Genomic DNA, 17,014 nt, shown 5'->3' on the forward strand with positions numbered 1-17,014 from the left:
GAATAGAATTTGTAAAGGTTAAAAGACATGAGGGTTTAATTATGTACTTACACAAACTTGATGAGAAATGCTAGTTTAATACACTCCTACAGGTACAGTTAGATGCTTGTAAAAGTCTGATGACTCAGTTTTTAAGACAAGCTATCAAAGGCCACATTACCAACTTAAGTGGTTCCAGTGTAGGTTGGTGATTTTAAAATAGTACCTTTTTGACCTGCAAAACGACTTTGCCTCCTGACATTCACTTTATTCATCTGTTAATTAGCATATGGAAGAGAATGTTTTAATTCTTACAGTTTTCTGTGAAGTATAAGCTGACAACCTAGATCAATTAAATTACTTTCATCTATTGAGTGTACCGTCAAAACAAAAAAAGGTGGCGCTTATGTTTTATCTTATTTGCTGGATAGTTAATAGTCATTTATATTTGTATTGTGTTTTCAGTGGTAACTGTTCTCTGGACTGAATCCTGAATTTGTCTTGTTGGTCAAAGGATTAAGGTATCAAGTTTCCTTTTCACTCGATAGTGTTATTTTATATTGCAAAAACAACAACAACCAAAAACCTTAAAAAGTATCAGAATAAAATGATTAGAATCAGTAAACATGAAAATTCAGATTAAATTCTTAGGTATAGTTTGAAGAAAGTGTTTTAAAAGCTTAGTTTTATTGCACTTCTTTATCTCCTTCTTGATAACGACAGCCTTCAGAAAAATAAATGTTTAACTTTTCTTCTTCCAAGTTTTGTTCACCTGAATTCAAGAAGTTATTAATAGAGAGGCAATGGAAGGAGTGAGGAAATTTAATTGAGTCTGCTATGTGTCAGTGTCTTATGAAATATCTCTAAAAGAACCTCCTAAAGTAGATTTTTAAATTTTTAGAATCTTGGTTATGTTTTTAAATTATGTACAAGTTGTAAAAAAATTCAAACGGTAACGATAGGTTTTTTAAAAAAGAGTGAAATCAAACACTACTTCTCTCCTCACCTTCCCATTTAGTAAGTAGTTGGAATGTTTCTTTTCATACTGAAGTAGGTATTATAATTCTTGATTTTAACAGGAGGGTAAACTGAGGCTTGCAGAGACCAAGTAAATAGTTGATCATCTAGATGATAAATAGCAGACTAAAATTCAAACTGTATATCTGACTCCAAGTTATGCCATTTCTAGTATTCCAAGAAATATATTAATTATGTGTTTTATTTAGTTTAAAATTATTTACTGTGATGTAAATCTAGTAAGTTTCAGCTTTACACTGATGATTGCCTTTATAAAATATACAGATATTTTGCAAATTAAGGCTTAATAATTGATAATAATTTTCAGTTCAAAGGAAGACTTGAATTTAACTTGAAAGGAATTTTGGTCATTTGATAGCATTCAGTAAAGACAATTCGTTTTCTGCCTTTCAGGTTTATGCATCTTCCTTAGCTGTTTCAAAATTCCAGGCCTTTTCTCTTTGATTCATAGCATGCTTTTGTGCTTTCAAGTGCTTTAAAAATTATTTTAGAAGAATTATTTTAGGATTTAGAAAGACATAGCATATAAATACAGGAACAGCATGGTTGTTTTTAAAAATAATTTAATTAGAAAAGGTAATATATACTTTCTGTCTTAGATTTGTCTATTCTGGACATTTTGTTTAAATGGAATCATGCAGTCAATATGCGGTCCTTTGTGACTGGCTTCTTTGACTTTGTGTATGTTTTAAAGATTCATACCTATTGTAGCATGTATCACTATTTCATTTTTTTAATGGTTGAATAGTATTTGTTGTATGGCTATAGCCCTCTTCCATATATATTCAGTTCAGTTCAGTTGCTCAGTTGTGTCCGACTTTTTGGGACCCCATGGACTGCAGCACGCCAGGCTTCCCTGTCCATCACCAACTCCTGGAGTTTTCTCAAACTGATGTCCATTGAGTCAGTGATGCCATCCAACCATCTTATTCTCTGTCGTCCCCTTCTCCTCCCGCCTTCAATCTTTCCCAGCATCAGGGTCTTTTCAAATGAGTCAGCTCTTCACATCAGGTGGCCAAAGTATTGGAGTTTCAGCTTCAGCAGGAGTCCTTCCAACGAATATTCTGGACTGATTTCCTTTAGGATGGACTGGTTTGATCTCCTTAAAGTCCAAGGGGGCTCTCAAGAGTCTTCTCCAACACCACAGTTCAAAAGCATCAATTCTTCAGTGCTCAGCTTTCTTTATAGTCCAACTCTCACATCCATACATGACTGCTGGAAAAACCATAGCTTTGACTAGATGGACCTTTGTTGGCAAAGTAATGTCTCTGCTTATTGATATGCTGTCTAGGTTGGTCATAGCTTTTCTTCCAAGGAGCAAGCATCTTTTAATTTTGTGGCTGCAGTCACCATCTGCAGTGATTTTGGAGCCCCCCAAAATAAAGTCGGAGAAGGCAATGGCAACCCACTCCAGTACTCTTGCCTGGAAAATCCATGGACGGAGGAGCCTGGTAGGCTGCAGTCCATGGGGTCGCTAAGAGTCAGACACGACTGAGCGACTTCACTTTCACTTTTCACTTTCATGCATTGGAGAAGGAAATGGCAACCCACTCCAGTGTTCTTGCCTGGAGAATCCCAGGGATGGGGGAGCCTGGTGGGCTGCCGTCTGTGGGGTCGCACAGAGTCGGACACGACTGAAGCGACTTAGCAGCAGCAGCAGCAAAATAAAGTCAGCTACTGTTTCCATTTTCGTATGTATATGGGTCTATATATGTGTGTGTATATATATGTATCTTCTTAAAAAATTTATTTGGCTGTGCCAGGTCTCGGTTGTAGCACATGGGATCTTTGATTTTTGTTGCACCATGTGGGATCCTTTAGTGTTGGCATACGGGATCTTTAATTGCAGCATGTAGGATCTAGTTCCCTGACCAAGGATCGAACCCTGGTCCCCTGCCTTGGTAGTACAGAGTCTTAGCCACTGGACCATCAGAAAAGTTCTATGGCCCTCTTTTTTTAACCTATTAATCTTTGATAGACGTTTGGTTATTTCCACTTTTGGGCTGTTGTAACACTACTGTAAATGTTCTTGTAGACGCTTTTGTTTGGACAGATACTTTCAATTCTGTTGGGTACACACCTGGTAGAGTAGCATTGCTGAATTATATGGTAACTCTCTGTTTAACCTTTTGGGAAGCTGCTCAGCTGTTCTTCACAGCAGCTGGACCATTTTAATTCCTACCAGTGGAGGATTCCAACTTCTTTTTATTCTCCCAAACACTTGTTATTACCTGGTTTAAAGGTATAACTCATTTTGATTTTGATTTGCATTTCCTTGATGGCTAATGATGTTGAGCATCTTTTTATGTACTTATTGACAGTTTATATATATATATGTATTTTATATATTAATTAATCTTAATTGGAGGATAATTACTTTACAATATTGTGATGGTTTTCAGGATACATCCACATGTACCAGCCATCCGTATACGTGTGTTTCCCCGCCATCGTGAACCCCCGCCTCCCTCCCCACCCCATCCCTCTGGGTTGTCCCAGAGCACTGGCTTTGGGTGCCCTGCTTCATGCATAGAACTTGCCCTGGTCATCTATTTTACATATGGTAATGTACATGTTTCAGTGCTATTCTCTCAAATCATCCCACCCTCGCCTTCTCCCACTGAGTCCAAAAGTCTGTTCTTTACATCTGTGTCTCCTTTGCTACTCTGCAGGTAAGATGGTTGGTACTGTCTTTCTAAATTCCATAAATATGCATTAATATACAGTATTTGTCTTTCTTTTTCTGACTTACTTCACTGTGTATAATAGGCTGCAGGTTCATCTGCTTCATTAGAACTGACTCAGATGTGTTTCTTTTTGTAGCTGAGTAGTATTCCATTGCTTCCTTATCCATTCATCTATCAGTGGACATCTAGGTTGCTTTCATGTCCTAGCTATTGTAAATAGTGCTGCAATGAACATTGAGGTACATATGTCTATTTCAGTTCTGGTTTCCTTGGGGTGTATGCCCAGCAGTGGGATTGCTGGGTCATATGGCAGTTCTGAGAATTTGTATGTATTTTTAAAGAGAGATGTATAGTGACATCCTTTTTCCACTTTTCAATTGGATTGTCTTTTTATTGTTGACTTGTAAGAGTTTTGGGTGTTTTAAAATTTACTTTTGGCTGTGCTGGGTCTTGGTTGTTGCACAGGCTTTTCTCTGATGGCGGCAAGTGGGGGGCCACTCTGTGGCTGTGGTGTGCGGGCTTGTTACAGGGGCCTCTCTTGTTGCAGAGCACGGGCTGTAGGGTGTGTGGGCTTCAGGAATTGTGGCACATGAGCGCAGTAGTGGCAACTCGAGGGCTGTAGAGTGCTGGCTCAATAGTTCCGGTGCACCGAGTTCTGGCTCATCAGTTGTGGTACATGGACTTAGTTGCTCTGCGGCATGTAGGACCTTCCTGGATATAGAACCCATATCTCTTGCGCTGACAGGTGAATTCTTTACCATTGAGCCACCAAGGAAGCCCCTTTGTAAGAGTTATTTATATATTTTTGTTTTGTTTTGTTTTCCTTTGAGAGCTCTTACATACTTTAGATACAAATCCTTTATCACATGTATGATCTGAAAGTGTTTACTTCCATTCTGGGTCTTGTCTTTGCACGTTGTTGATGCTGTCCGTTGTAGGACATAAAGTTTTCACGTTTGATGAAGTCCAGTTTGCAAATGTTTTCTTTTGTGGCTTGTGCTTTTGGTGTCATGTCTAACAAACGATTGTCTAATCGAAAGTCAGGAAGATTTGCACCCGTGTTCTAAGAGTTTTATACTTTTAGTTTCTACATTTTGAGTTGATTTTTGTACAAAAAGTGAGGAAGGAATCCAGTTTCATTCTTTTGCATGTGGATAACAAATTGTCCCAGCGCTGTTTGTTCAACAAAAGGCTATTTTTTTTCCCGTTGAATTGTCTTTGAATTCTATTGAAATCAACTGACCTAAACGTCAGGATTTATTTCTTCATTCCTTAGTTCTTTTCCGCTCACCCATATGTCTGTCCTTATGCTGGTACCACACGGTCTTGGTTACTGCAGCTTTGTAGTAAGTTTTGAAATCAGGAAGTGTGATTTTGTTCCAACTTTGTTCTTTTTCAAGATTGTTTGGTTCTTCTTAGTCTCTTGAATTTTCATATGAATTTTAGGATCAGGTGGTCTATTTCTGCAAAGAAGCCAGCTAGAATTTTGACTGGCTTAATGTTGAATCTGTCCAGAGAAGGCAATGGCACCCCACTCCAGTGCTCTTGCCTGGAAAATCCCATGGACGGACGAGCCTGGTAGGCTGCAGTCCATGGGGTCGCTGAGGGTCAGACACGACTGAGCGACTTCACTTTCACTTTTCACTTTCATGCATTGGAGAAGGAAATGGCAACCCACTCCAGTGTTCTTGCCTGGAGAATCCCAGGGATGGGGGAAGCCTAGTGGGCTGCCATCTATGGGGTCGCACAAAGTCGGACACGACTGAAGTGACTTAGCAGCAGCAGCAATGTTGAATCTGTAGATCAACTTGGAGAGTGGTACTTTTGGTGTCATGCCATTTAAATACTATTATATCTTCATGAATCAGAACATGAATATGTCTTTTAACTTATTTGAGTCTTTTGAGGTTTCTCTCATTCATGTTTTGTCTTTTCAGAATATCTAAGTTTTGTGCTTCTATTCTTAAGTTTATTAATAAATATTTTACTCTTTTTGATGCTATTATAACTGGAATTGTTTCCTTAACTCCATTTTCGGATTATCCATTGCAAGTATACAGAAATATAGCTGAATATTATATATTGACCTTTTTAAAAAATACTCATTTATATATTTATTTGGCTGCCCTGGATCTTAGTTACAGCATGCAGGGTCTTTAGTTTCAGCATGTGAGGTCTAATTCATCACCAGGAATCCAACCTTGGTCCCTAGCATTGGGAGTGCTGAGTCTTAGGCACTGGGCCACCAGGAAAGTCCCTATATTGATCTTTTATCAATATCAGATCAGATCAGATCAGTCGCTCAGTTGTGTCCGACTCTTTGTGACCCCATGAATCGCAGCACGCCAGGCCTCCCTGTCCATCACCAATTCCTGGAGTTCACTCAGACTCACATCCATCGAGTCAGTGATGCCATCCAGCCATCTCATCCTCTGTCGTCCCCTTCTCCTCCTGCCCCCAATCCCTCCCAGCATGAGAGTCTTTTCCAATGAGTCAACTCTTTGCATGAGGTGGCCAAAGTACTGGAGTTTCAGCTTTAGCATCATTCCTTCCAAAGAAATCCCAGGGCTGATCTCCTTCAGAATGGACTGGTTGGATCTCCTTGCAGTCCAAGGGACTCTCAAGAGTCTTCTCCAACACCACAGTTCAAAAGCATCAATTCTTCGGCACTCAGCCTTCTTCACAGTCCACCTCTCACATCCATACATAACCACAGGAAAAACCATGGCCTTGACTAGATGGACCTTTGTTGGCAAAGTAATGTCTCTGCTTTTGAATATGCTACCTAGGTTGGTCATAACTTTCCTTCCAAGGAGTAAGCGTCTTTTAATTTCATGGCTGCAGTCACCATCTGTAGTGATTTTGGAGCCCACAAAAATAAAGTCTGACACTGTTTCCACTGTTTCCCCATCTATTTCCCATGAAGTGATGGGACAGGATGCCATAATCTTCGTTTTCTGAATGTTGAGCTTTAAGCCAACTTTTTCACTCTCCACTTTCACTTTCATCAAGAGGCTTTTGAGTTCCTCTTTTCTTTCTGCCATAAGGGTGGTGTCATCTGCATATCTGAGGTTATTGATATTTCTCCCGGCAATCTTGATTCCAGCTTGTGTTTCTTCCAGTCCAGCGTTTCTCATGATGTACTCTGCATATAAGTTAAATAAACAGGGTGACAATATACAGCCTTGATGTACTCCTTTTCCTATTTGGAACCAGTCTGTTGTTCTATGTCCAGTTCTAACTGTAGCTTCCTGACCTGCATACAGGTTTCTCAAGAGGCAGATCAGGTGGTCTGATATTCCCATCTCTTTCAGAATTTTCCACAGTTTATTGTGATCCACACAGTCAAAGACTTTGGCATAGTCAATAAAGCAGAAATAGATGTTTTTCTAGAACTCTCTTGCTTTCTCCATGATCCAGTGGATGTTGGCAATTTAATCTCTCGTTCCTCTGCTTTTTCTAAAACCAGCTTGAACATCAGGAAGTTCACGGTTCACATATTGGTGAAGCCTGGCTTGGAGAATTTTGAGCATTACTTTACTAGCGTGTGAGATGAGTGCAATTGTGCGGTAGTTTGAGCATTCTTTGGCATTGCCTTTCTTTGGGATTGGAATGAAAATGACCTTTTCCAGTCCTGTGGCCACTGCTGAGTTTTCCAAATTTGCTGGCATATTGAGTGCAGCACTTTCACAGCATCATCTTTCAGGATTTGGAATAGCTCAACTGGAATTCTATCACCTCCACTAGCTTTGTTCATAGTGATGCTTCCTAAGGCACATTTGACTTCACATTCCAGGATGTCTGGCTCTAGGTCAGCGATCACACCATTGTGATTATCTGGGTCGTGAAGATCTTTTTGGTACAGTTCTTCTATGTATTCTTACCATCTCTTCTTAATATCTTCTGCTTCTGTTAGGTCCATACCATTTCTGTTCTTTATCAAGCCCATCTTTGCATCAAATGTTCCTTTGGTATCTCTGATTTTCTTGAAGAGATCTCTAGTCTTTCCCATTCTGTTGTTTTCCTCTATTTCTTTGCATTTATCACTGAAGAAGGCTTTCTTATCTCTTGCTATTCGTTGGAACTCTGCATTCAGATGTTTATATCTTTCCTTTTCTCCTTTGCTTTTCACTTCTCTTCTTTTCACAGCTATTTGTAAGCCCTCCCCAGACAGCCATTTTACTTTTTTGCATTTCTTTTCCATGGGGATGGTCTTGATCCCTGTCTCCTGTACAATGTCACGAACCTCATTCCATAGCTCATTAGGCACTCTATCTATCAGATCTAGGCCCTTAAATCTATTTCTCACTTCCATTGTATAATCATAAGGGATTTGATTTAGGTCATTCCTGAATGGTCTAGTGGTTTTCCCTACTTTCTTCACTTTAAGTCTGAATTTGGCAATAAGGAGTTCATGGTCTGAGCCACAGTCAGCTCCTGGTCTTGTTTTTGCTGACTGTATAGAGCTTCTCCATCTTTGGCTGCAAAGAATATAATAGGTCTCATTTATTGACTGAACTCATTTATTAGTTCTGATAATTATTTTAGTGAATTGATTAGGATTTTCTGTGCACAAGATCATGTCATCTACAGATAGAGATAGGTTTATTTCTTCCTTTCCATCTGGATGTGTTTTACTTTATTGCCTGATTGCCCCTTACTTTTTTTTTTATGTTGTATAGTAAGTATTTCGTTGTATGAATGTGCCATGCTTATTTTTAACCAGTCTTTCACTGATGGTCATGTAGTTCTTTCCAGTTTCTTGAAGTCACAGCAGTGCTGCAGTGAATAACCTATTACATAGAATATCGGTTTTCAAGCTCTTCATCTCAGGTCTTCTTTAGCATCTTATGTATGAGTAGTGAATTTGAACTGAGAAAGAATTTAGTAGTCATCATAATTTTACTTACAGAGTTGTTTAGTTCATATTTGACAAAAAATCATTGTCCTATTTGGATATTAAAAATGATATAATAAAACCAGCAATATAACAAATCAAATTTAATTTTTTAACAAGGGCTTTTAAAACAAGGAGCTAAAAATCTTTTTTTTTTATTTAATCAGGTCCCCATGTTGCTAAGTTTTATAGGGTTTTGTTCACAAGTGCTTGTCAATACCTCATTATTCACCCAGATGAATGTAGTGGAAAGAAGAGTATACCCCGTAAAGGAAAGATCATTAGCATAGGTCTGAAGATAGGTCGAAATCAGATTGATTATATTCTTTGCAGCCAAAGATAGAGAAGCTTTATACAGTCAGCAAAAACAAGACCGGGAGCTGACTGTGGCTCAGATCATAAACTCCTTATTGCAAAATTCAGACTGAAATTGAAGAAAGTAGGGAAAACCACTAGACCATTCAGGTATGACCTAAATCAAATCCCTTATGATTATACAGTGGAAATGAGAAATAGATTCAAGGGATTAGATCTGATAGACAGTGCCTGAAGAACTATGGACGGAGGTTTGTGACATTGTACTGGACGCAGTGATCAAGACCATCCGCAAGAAAAAGAAACGCAGGGGAGGGAGGTGAGAGAGGGGTTCAGGATGGGGAACACGTGTACACCCGTGGCGGATTCATGTTGATGTATGGCAAAACCAATACAATAAAAAAAAAAAAAAAGCAAAAGGCAAAATGGTTGTCTGAGGAGGCCTTACAAAATAGCTGAGGAAAGAAAAGATGCAAAAGCAAAGGAGAAAGGGAAAGATATGCCCATTGGAATGCACAGTTCCACAGAATAGCAAGGAGAGATAAGAAAGTCTTCCTCAGTGATCAGTGCAAAGAAATAGAGGAAAACAACAGAATGGGAAAGACTAGAGATCTCTTTAAGAAAATTAGAGATACCAAGGGGACATTTCATGCAAAGATGGGCACAATAAAGGACAGAAATGGAATGGACCTAACAGAAGCAGAAGATGTTAAGAAGAGGTGGCAAGAATACACAGAAGAACTGTACAAAAAAGATGTTCATGACCCAGATAACCATGATGGTGTGATCTCTGGCCTAGAGCCAGACTTCCTGGAATGCAAAGTCAAGTTGGCTTTAGGAAGCATCACTATGAACAAAGCAAGTGGAGGTGATGGAATTCCAGTTGGGCTATTTCAAATCCTAAAAGATGATGCTGCGAAAGTGTTGCACTTGATATGCCAGCAAATTTGGAAAACTCAGCAGTGGCCACAGGACTGGAAAAGGTCTGTTTTCATTCCAGTCCCAAAGAAAGGCAATGCCAAAGAATGCTCAAACTACCACAAAATTGCACTCATCTCACATGCTAGTAAAGTAATGCTCAAAATTCTCCAAGCCAGGCTTCAATGGTACGTGAACCGTGAATTTCCAGATGTTCAAACTGAATTTAGAAAAGGCAGAGGAACCAGAGGTCAAATTGCCAACATCTATTGGGTCATGGAAAAGCAAGAGAGTTCTAAAATAACATCTACTTCTGCTTTATTGACTATGTGCCGGGGTCCAGCCCCGGTGGATCCAGGGAATTCGAAGCGGGGACGGCGTTGGCGAGGATCAGGAAACAACTGCTTAATTAAACGTTAATTAAGGATATAAAGAGTAATAGAATGAGGATGGCTCAGTGAGGAAATTCAGTGGAGAAAAGAGGCTGAAATAAGGATAGCTCAGTGAGGAAATTCAGTGGAGAAAAGAGGCTGAATAATTCAGCCAGAAGGTGAGAGAAAGAACGACATGGGGAGACCAAGTTTTGGTGAACAAGGCCCGCACTTTATTTTCCAAAGTAGTTTTTATACCTTAAGTTATGCATAGAGGATAATGGAGGAAGGGGTAGAGTCATGCAGCAAGCCAGGCTTTCTTCCTGCAAACTTATCATATGCAAAAGCTTAGGTGATTTGCATCATCTTCTGGCCCGGAGGCCTGTTAACATTTTAAGACCCTTTCTTCAGAAAACTTATTTTTCTCTAAAGGTGATAAGTCAAGCGCCACCCTCCAAAAGCATTAGATAAAGTTGCATTCCTACAGAGCAAAGGTGTGGTGGGCTATAACAAGAAAAAGAATTAACTCAAGGGTCCCAGGTTACAAACATTAAAGCTACTATTTACACCAATTATATTAATCAATACACCGCCAGGGACACAGCAGGTAAGGGATATGGAAACTTAGCAGCAAACATTGGCCCAACAAGTGAAAATCCCTTCACCAATACAATTTCTAATCAATCTTTTAACTGCTCAAAGGAATCTGTGTTTAGACAGTTTAGAACATCTCATGCCTCTCACAGTTGGGAGGCTCTGAGCAATCACATGTGGCCGGAAAAAACCTATTCAGGCAGGCTAGAGGACTTCCAAAGGAGTTTGTAGGTTGAAACACTATCACACCCAGGAACTTTATTAAATGGAGCTGTAAGTTAACTCTTTTTTTCAAAGAGAGGTAGTGGGGGACAGCCCCCCGTAAAGTCAGAGGTGTAGGTGAGAGCACAAAGCAGAAAGTAGGCAGACTCTGGTTTTGGGGGTAGATGCTCGAGAATTTCCAGGGGGACTCCTGAGGCTCGATCCCGCCTTTGCATATGCCGAGCCTCCTTCCTCATGACCTTTGTCATGGGTGGAGCTCCTCATGCTGGCTCCCGGCAGTGATAGAATTCCAGTTGAGCTATTCCAGATCCTGAAAGATGATGCTGTGGAAAGTGCTGCACTCAATATGCAATATGCACTCAATATGCAATATGCTGGCTTCCGACATATGCCAAAGCTTTTGACTGTGTGGATCACAACAAACTGGAAAATTCTGCAAGAGATGGGAATACCAGACCACCTGACCTGCCTCCTGAGAAATCTGTATGCAGGTCAAGAAGCAACAGTTAGAACTGGACATAGAACAATAGACTGGTTCCACATTGGGAAAGGAGTACTTTCTCAAGGCTTATATGCAGAGTACATCATGAGAAATGCCGGGCCGAATGAAGCACAAGCTGGAATCAAGATTGGTGGGAGAAATATCAATAACCTCAGATATGCAGATGATAACCACCCTTATGGCAGAAAGCAAAGAAGAAGTAAGGAGCCTCTTGATGAAGGTGAAAGAGGAGAGTGAAAAACTTGGCTTAAAACTCAACATTCAGAAAACTAAGATCATGGCATCTGGTCCCATCACTTCATGGCAAATAGATGAGGAAACAATGCAAACAGTGAGAGACTTTATTTTTTGGGGGGCTCCAAAATCACTGCAGATGGTGACTACAACCATGAAATTAAAAGATGCTTGCTCCTTGGAAGAAAAGTTATGACCAACCTAGACAGCATATTAAAAAGCAGAGACATTGCTTGGCCAACAAAGGTCTTTCTAGTCAGAGCTATGGTTTATCCAGTAGTCATGTATAGATGTGAGAGTTAGACTATAAAGAAAGCTGAGTGCTGAAGAATTGATGCTTTTGAACTGTGGTGTTGGAGAAGACTCTTGAGAGTCCCTTGGACTACAAGGAGATCCAACTAGTCAATCCTAAAGGAAATCAGTCCTGAATAATCATCGGAAGGACTACTGCTGAAGCTGAAACTGCAATACTTTGGCCACCTGATGGGAAGAACTGACTCACTGGAAAAGACCCTGATGCCTGGCAAGATTGAAGGTGAGAGGAGACGGGGACGACAGAGGATGAGATGATTGGATGGCATCACTGACTGTGTGGACATGAGTTTGAGCAGTAAGCTCTGGGAGTTGGTGATGGGCAGGGAAGCCTGGCGTGCTGCAGTCCATGGGGTCACAAAGAGTCACACACAAGTGAGCAACTGAACTGAACTGATCGGTAATTTTGGTGCATCTGAAATTGTTTTTCAAGTCTTTGTGCCATAGTTTTCAGAATAATTTTTTCTAATATTTGCTTTTATGCTTCTGACTGATATTCAGAAAAGGGTAATTTTTTTTTCTCCCCTAGTGTGTTTGTGTAATAAGCAGAAAAATAGTAACAGAAAGTATATCAAAGAGAAGGACCTGAAATTTTCAGAATTTATAGTCTTTTTCTTTCTAAAAACCTTTTTTTTTCCCCTTAATAAATCAAATGTCAGTTATATCTGTTTGGCTAGTTTGGCTAAGTTTTCATTTTACTGCGTCACTGAATAACATTCAGCAAAGGTTTTCTCAAGTCTTGCTTAAGTATTCTTTCCCTGTTATGAGTAAACATGAAAAATCATGTTAGTATCTTTATCCCTTTAAGCATAGCATGCAAGAAACAATTTTTAAGAGGTCTCTTAAAAATTAACTGTAAGCCAGGATTTTGAACTCACATGTATGTAATCCATCGTGTCTCTGTCTCTTTTTTTAAATTGACATTTTTGTTTGTTTGTTTTCTTTATAGGTAAAAAAGATAGTACATTCAATTATTTATTATTCAAGGTGCCTCACCATTCAGCTCCACTTATTTATCTATGTAGATGACATGTAAATGCAAATCTTTATTCTGTCTTTAGCATTTTCTTTCTAGAAATTTTAGATCAGTTTTGATTTCAATATGAAATTGTTTTCAATAGTAAGAAAGTATAAGCTAAAAACTGCAACATGTCTCTGATGCTATTAAAAGCAGTCATAACTGAAAAATATACTGGAGGAGCCAAAAGTGCCTTCCCGTTGGCCATGGTGAAGAGTTACAGAGGAAACGTAGGCTTGGTTTTGAAGCACGTGAAAGTCTTAGTTGCTCAGTTGTGTTCGACTCTGTGACTCCATGAACATATGTATATTATTCTGAGTTTGCTCCTTAGTAAAAGGCAGAAAAGAAAAATGAGTGAAGCAGTAGGGAGTAAGGTGTCTGAGACACTGGTAATGTAAACAGATAAGTTAAGCAGTCTCTGGAGAAGAACCAGGAACCACTTGCTTGACGTAAGAGAAGCCATTTTGTGATCTATGTCTGGCTACAATGCTTGCCCATGAAAGAAGTCTGGCAGTAATTATAACCTTAAGGAAAGTGGGGGAATACAGGACAGAGAAAAGACAGTCAAACAGTAGTGCAGTGATAAAGCAAAGTCCTCGTTCCTTCTCACGAGATGTACATAATATATCTTTGAGTTCTGCAGGAACTAAGGCCCGCACCTAGGTAGGGGATGGAATGATGCTGACCCTCCTGACCTTAATCAACCAAAGCTTGGACTCTGTTGACCTTTGCCCCAGTTTGCTCCAATTTATTGTTGTTTTGGCCACACTGCTCAGCTTGTGGGATCTTAGTTCACTCGACCAGGGATTGAACCTGTACCCTTGCAGTGAAAACAAGTGGTTTTAACCACTGGACCACCCTGAAATTCCTTGTCCCAATTTTATGCCAAATTCTCCTTTACTCAGGCCTGTTCACGAGTATGCATATACCCTTAGCTTAACACTTCCCCACTTTTTGGACTTCCTTGGTGGTGCAGTGGATAAGACTCCCTGCTGCCAATGCAGGGGGCCTGGGTTTGATCCCTGGTCATGGAGATAGATGCCACAACTACGAGTTCTCACAATGCAACTGAAGATTCAGCACAGCTCACCCAAGACCTGGTGCAGCCAAATAAATTATTTATTTATTTCCCTTGTGGCTCAGCTGGTAAAGAATTTGCCTGTAATGTGGGAGACCTGGGTTTGATCCCTGGATTGGGATGATGCCCCGGAGAAGGGAAAGGCTACCCACTCCAGTGTTCTGGTCTAGAGAATTCCATGGACCGAATAGTCCTTGGGGTCGCAAAGAGTTGAACACGACTGAGTGACTTTCACACAAATAAATTAGAACAAAACAAAACCGCCCCACTTTTGCTGTTTGGGAAAATACTGCTTTGGGAAAGATCCCTGGTGTCCTCCTTACTTGCTGCAAGTAATACATCCTTCTGTCTCCTGATCTTTGGCTTGGTTGTGCCTATTTGAAATCATTTACCTCAGATTGGGGTTTGAACCCATATGCTGAGACTCAAACCCAATCCAAACCTAGTTTGAGACTTGAACCCCTGAGGCCAGGACTGGAACCCAGCCAAAACCCAGTTTGGGACTCTAACCCACGATCTTTTAATTAGAATCACTCACCTTATGTCTGGACTTACTGAGACTCAGCTTCTTTGTGTCTCAGTGTAGAAGGAGTTCATTGAGAGACAAAGTGATAGCAAAAAGTAGATCTGTTAATATAGGATGCTTATAAGAGATGCAGGTGGGCAGGCAAGGGAACTCTGCCCTAAGGCTTGAGTGGGCTACCCATTTTATAATGAAAAAAAGTGGGAGGGGGAAAGACTGCCTTCTTCAAGTAGACACAGATGCAGACGTAAGGCATACAGCACTAGATCCTCCTTCGTATTTGGCAGGAAAGTGTCTGACTCTAGAATGGTGGTGATGTTTTTCTTCCATCTAATGGCCTGGGGCACATTTTGTGGGTTTGTTTATAGTTTTATGGTTAAGCAAGCCTGCTTCATTGAACAATGTTCCTGTAGCTTTCTTGAGGTTTCCTCCTCTATAGTCCCCTGCTGGGACTTCTACAACTACCTGTGTAACTATCCTGTTCTTTCCCTATCATATTGGCTGGACACCCACCAGGAGGCCTACCCAATTTTCAGGTAACAGTAATGACTGGAGTCAGCTAAGTAGCAGTAGTCTAAATGCCCGATCTTGATAGCTTGCAGTGAACAGATATTTGCTTCCCTGCTGGCTCAGATGGTGAAGAATCCGCCTGCAATGCAGGAGACCCAGGGTTGAGCCCTGGGTTGGGAAGATCCCCTGGAGAAGGAAATGGCAAACCACTCCAGGATTCTTGCCTTGAGAATCCTATGGACAGAGGAGTCCATGGGGTTGCAAAGAGTAGGACACGACTGAGCGACTAACACACACACACACAAAAGCCCGATCTTGATAGCGTGCAGTGAACAGATGTGTTGGCCCGCAAGTGACAATGTCCAAATATAGGTGGCTTAAAGTAAAGCCATAAACTAATAACTTATCGGACAAGAGGGTGGCGCTAGTGGTAAAGAATCCACCTGCTAGTGCAGGGGACATTAAGAAGTGCGGGTTTGATCCCCAAGTCGGGAAGATCCCCTGGAGTAGGAAATGGCAACCTGCTCCAGTATTCTTGCCTGGAAAATTCCATGCACAGGCTGTCTATGGGGCTGCAGAGAGTCCTACACGACTGAGCAACTGAGCACAAGAAGCCTGGATGCAAGGATATTCATTGTTGGTACAGGGCTTAGTTACTCAGTAATTTCTCCGTGTTACTTTTAGCAACGTGGTGATACCTTTCCTTAGGGCTGTGAGCTTGCTACAGTAGTCCAGGGGTCACATGCGGATGCAACCAAGTGTTGCCCAAGGCGGCCGTTTCCTCCTGTGCACTTCTCTCTCTCTCTCTTTTCTTTTTTTTTTTGAGCTGCACTGGATCTTCATTGTTTTGTGAGGGCTTTCTCTAGTTGCGGCAGGCTGGGACGACTCTCTCGTGGTGGGTGGGCTTTCCATTGCTGTGGCTTCTCTTATTGCAGAGCACAGGCTCTGGGCGTGCAGGCTTTAGAGGAGTGGCACACGGGCTCAGCAGCCGCAGCCTGCAGGCCTCTAGAGCGTGCTGGCCTCAGCGGCTGCAGCACACGGGCTCTAGAGCACAGGGTCAGTACAGTTGTGGCGTGCGGGCGTAGTTTTCCCATGGTATGCGGAATCTTTCTGGACCAGGGATCAAACCTGTGTCCCCTGCATTGGCAGATGGATTCTTATCCAAAGTACCACCAGAGAAGTACTACATATCTCTTTATTGGTGAAGAAAGCCTTCTCCAAAGGCCTGCCGGCCAGCTTCAGCTCTCTGAGGCCCCAGTAGATAGGATTATTAATTCATGCTCTTGCTGTAACAGAGGCTAGAAAGAGAACTTTCTGGCACTTTTAGCTTCTGAGGTATAGGCAGGCTTTGCCAGCAAGGGAGAAAGTTGTGGAAGGAAAAATTGTTAAATTGGTAGCCAACAGTTTTTGCCATATTTACCATTGAAAGTAACTAATGCTCTCTGTGTTATCGTATTGTAATAATACATATTTTTTAGAATACAAGTACAGTTTAAGATGGGTGAAACATTCTTAACACTGGGAATTGTGATGCTTATGGTTTCATGTTCTCTACATTGAGAAGTCTGCAGATTCTAGTACCCTTTGGAGCTAATTGTCACTGTGTTTTGTGTTCTCTGTATTGAGAAATTTGCAGAGTCTAGTTCCCTTCGACATCTTATATAATGAGGATAGTTTTAAGAGTATCTTTCCTTTTTTTTTTGAAAAGTTTTTTACCACTGACAGCTTGTACAGCAATAATGCCATGCTGTGGTGTTTACTCTGTTGCTAGAACAGAAACCCACCCTTAACTTCTGGGAAAAGTCTTGAGATTTAT

At 40.8% G+C, this 17,014-nt stretch overlaps 1 protein-coding gene across 4 annotated transcripts in view; it reads left to right on the plus strand.

Annotated features, from left to right (window-relative positions):
- SHLD2 (shieldin complex subunit 2) overlaps positions 1-17,014 on the plus strand; it is a 110,852-nt gene that overhangs the window by 709 nt on the left and 93,129 nt on the right. For 2 of the 4 annotated variants that reach the window (XM_006066618.4, XM_006066620.4), the window contains exon 2: positions 445-500. The exons of the other annotated variants lie outside the window; for them this stretch is intronic. The gene's annotated coding sequence lies outside the window, so the exon portion shown is untranslated. The remainder of the gene's footprint in view (positions 1-444; positions 501-17,014) is intronic. 4 annotated transcript variants of the gene reach the window in all.

Source organism: Bubalus bubalis, chromosome 4, assembly GCF_019923935.1.
Source record: "Bubalus bubalis isolate 160015118507 breed Murrah chromosome 4, NDDB_SH_1, whole genome shotgun sequence".
Taxonomy (NCBI): Eukaryota; Metazoa; Chordata; class Mammalia; order Artiodactyla; family Bovidae; genus Bubalus; species Bubalus bubalis.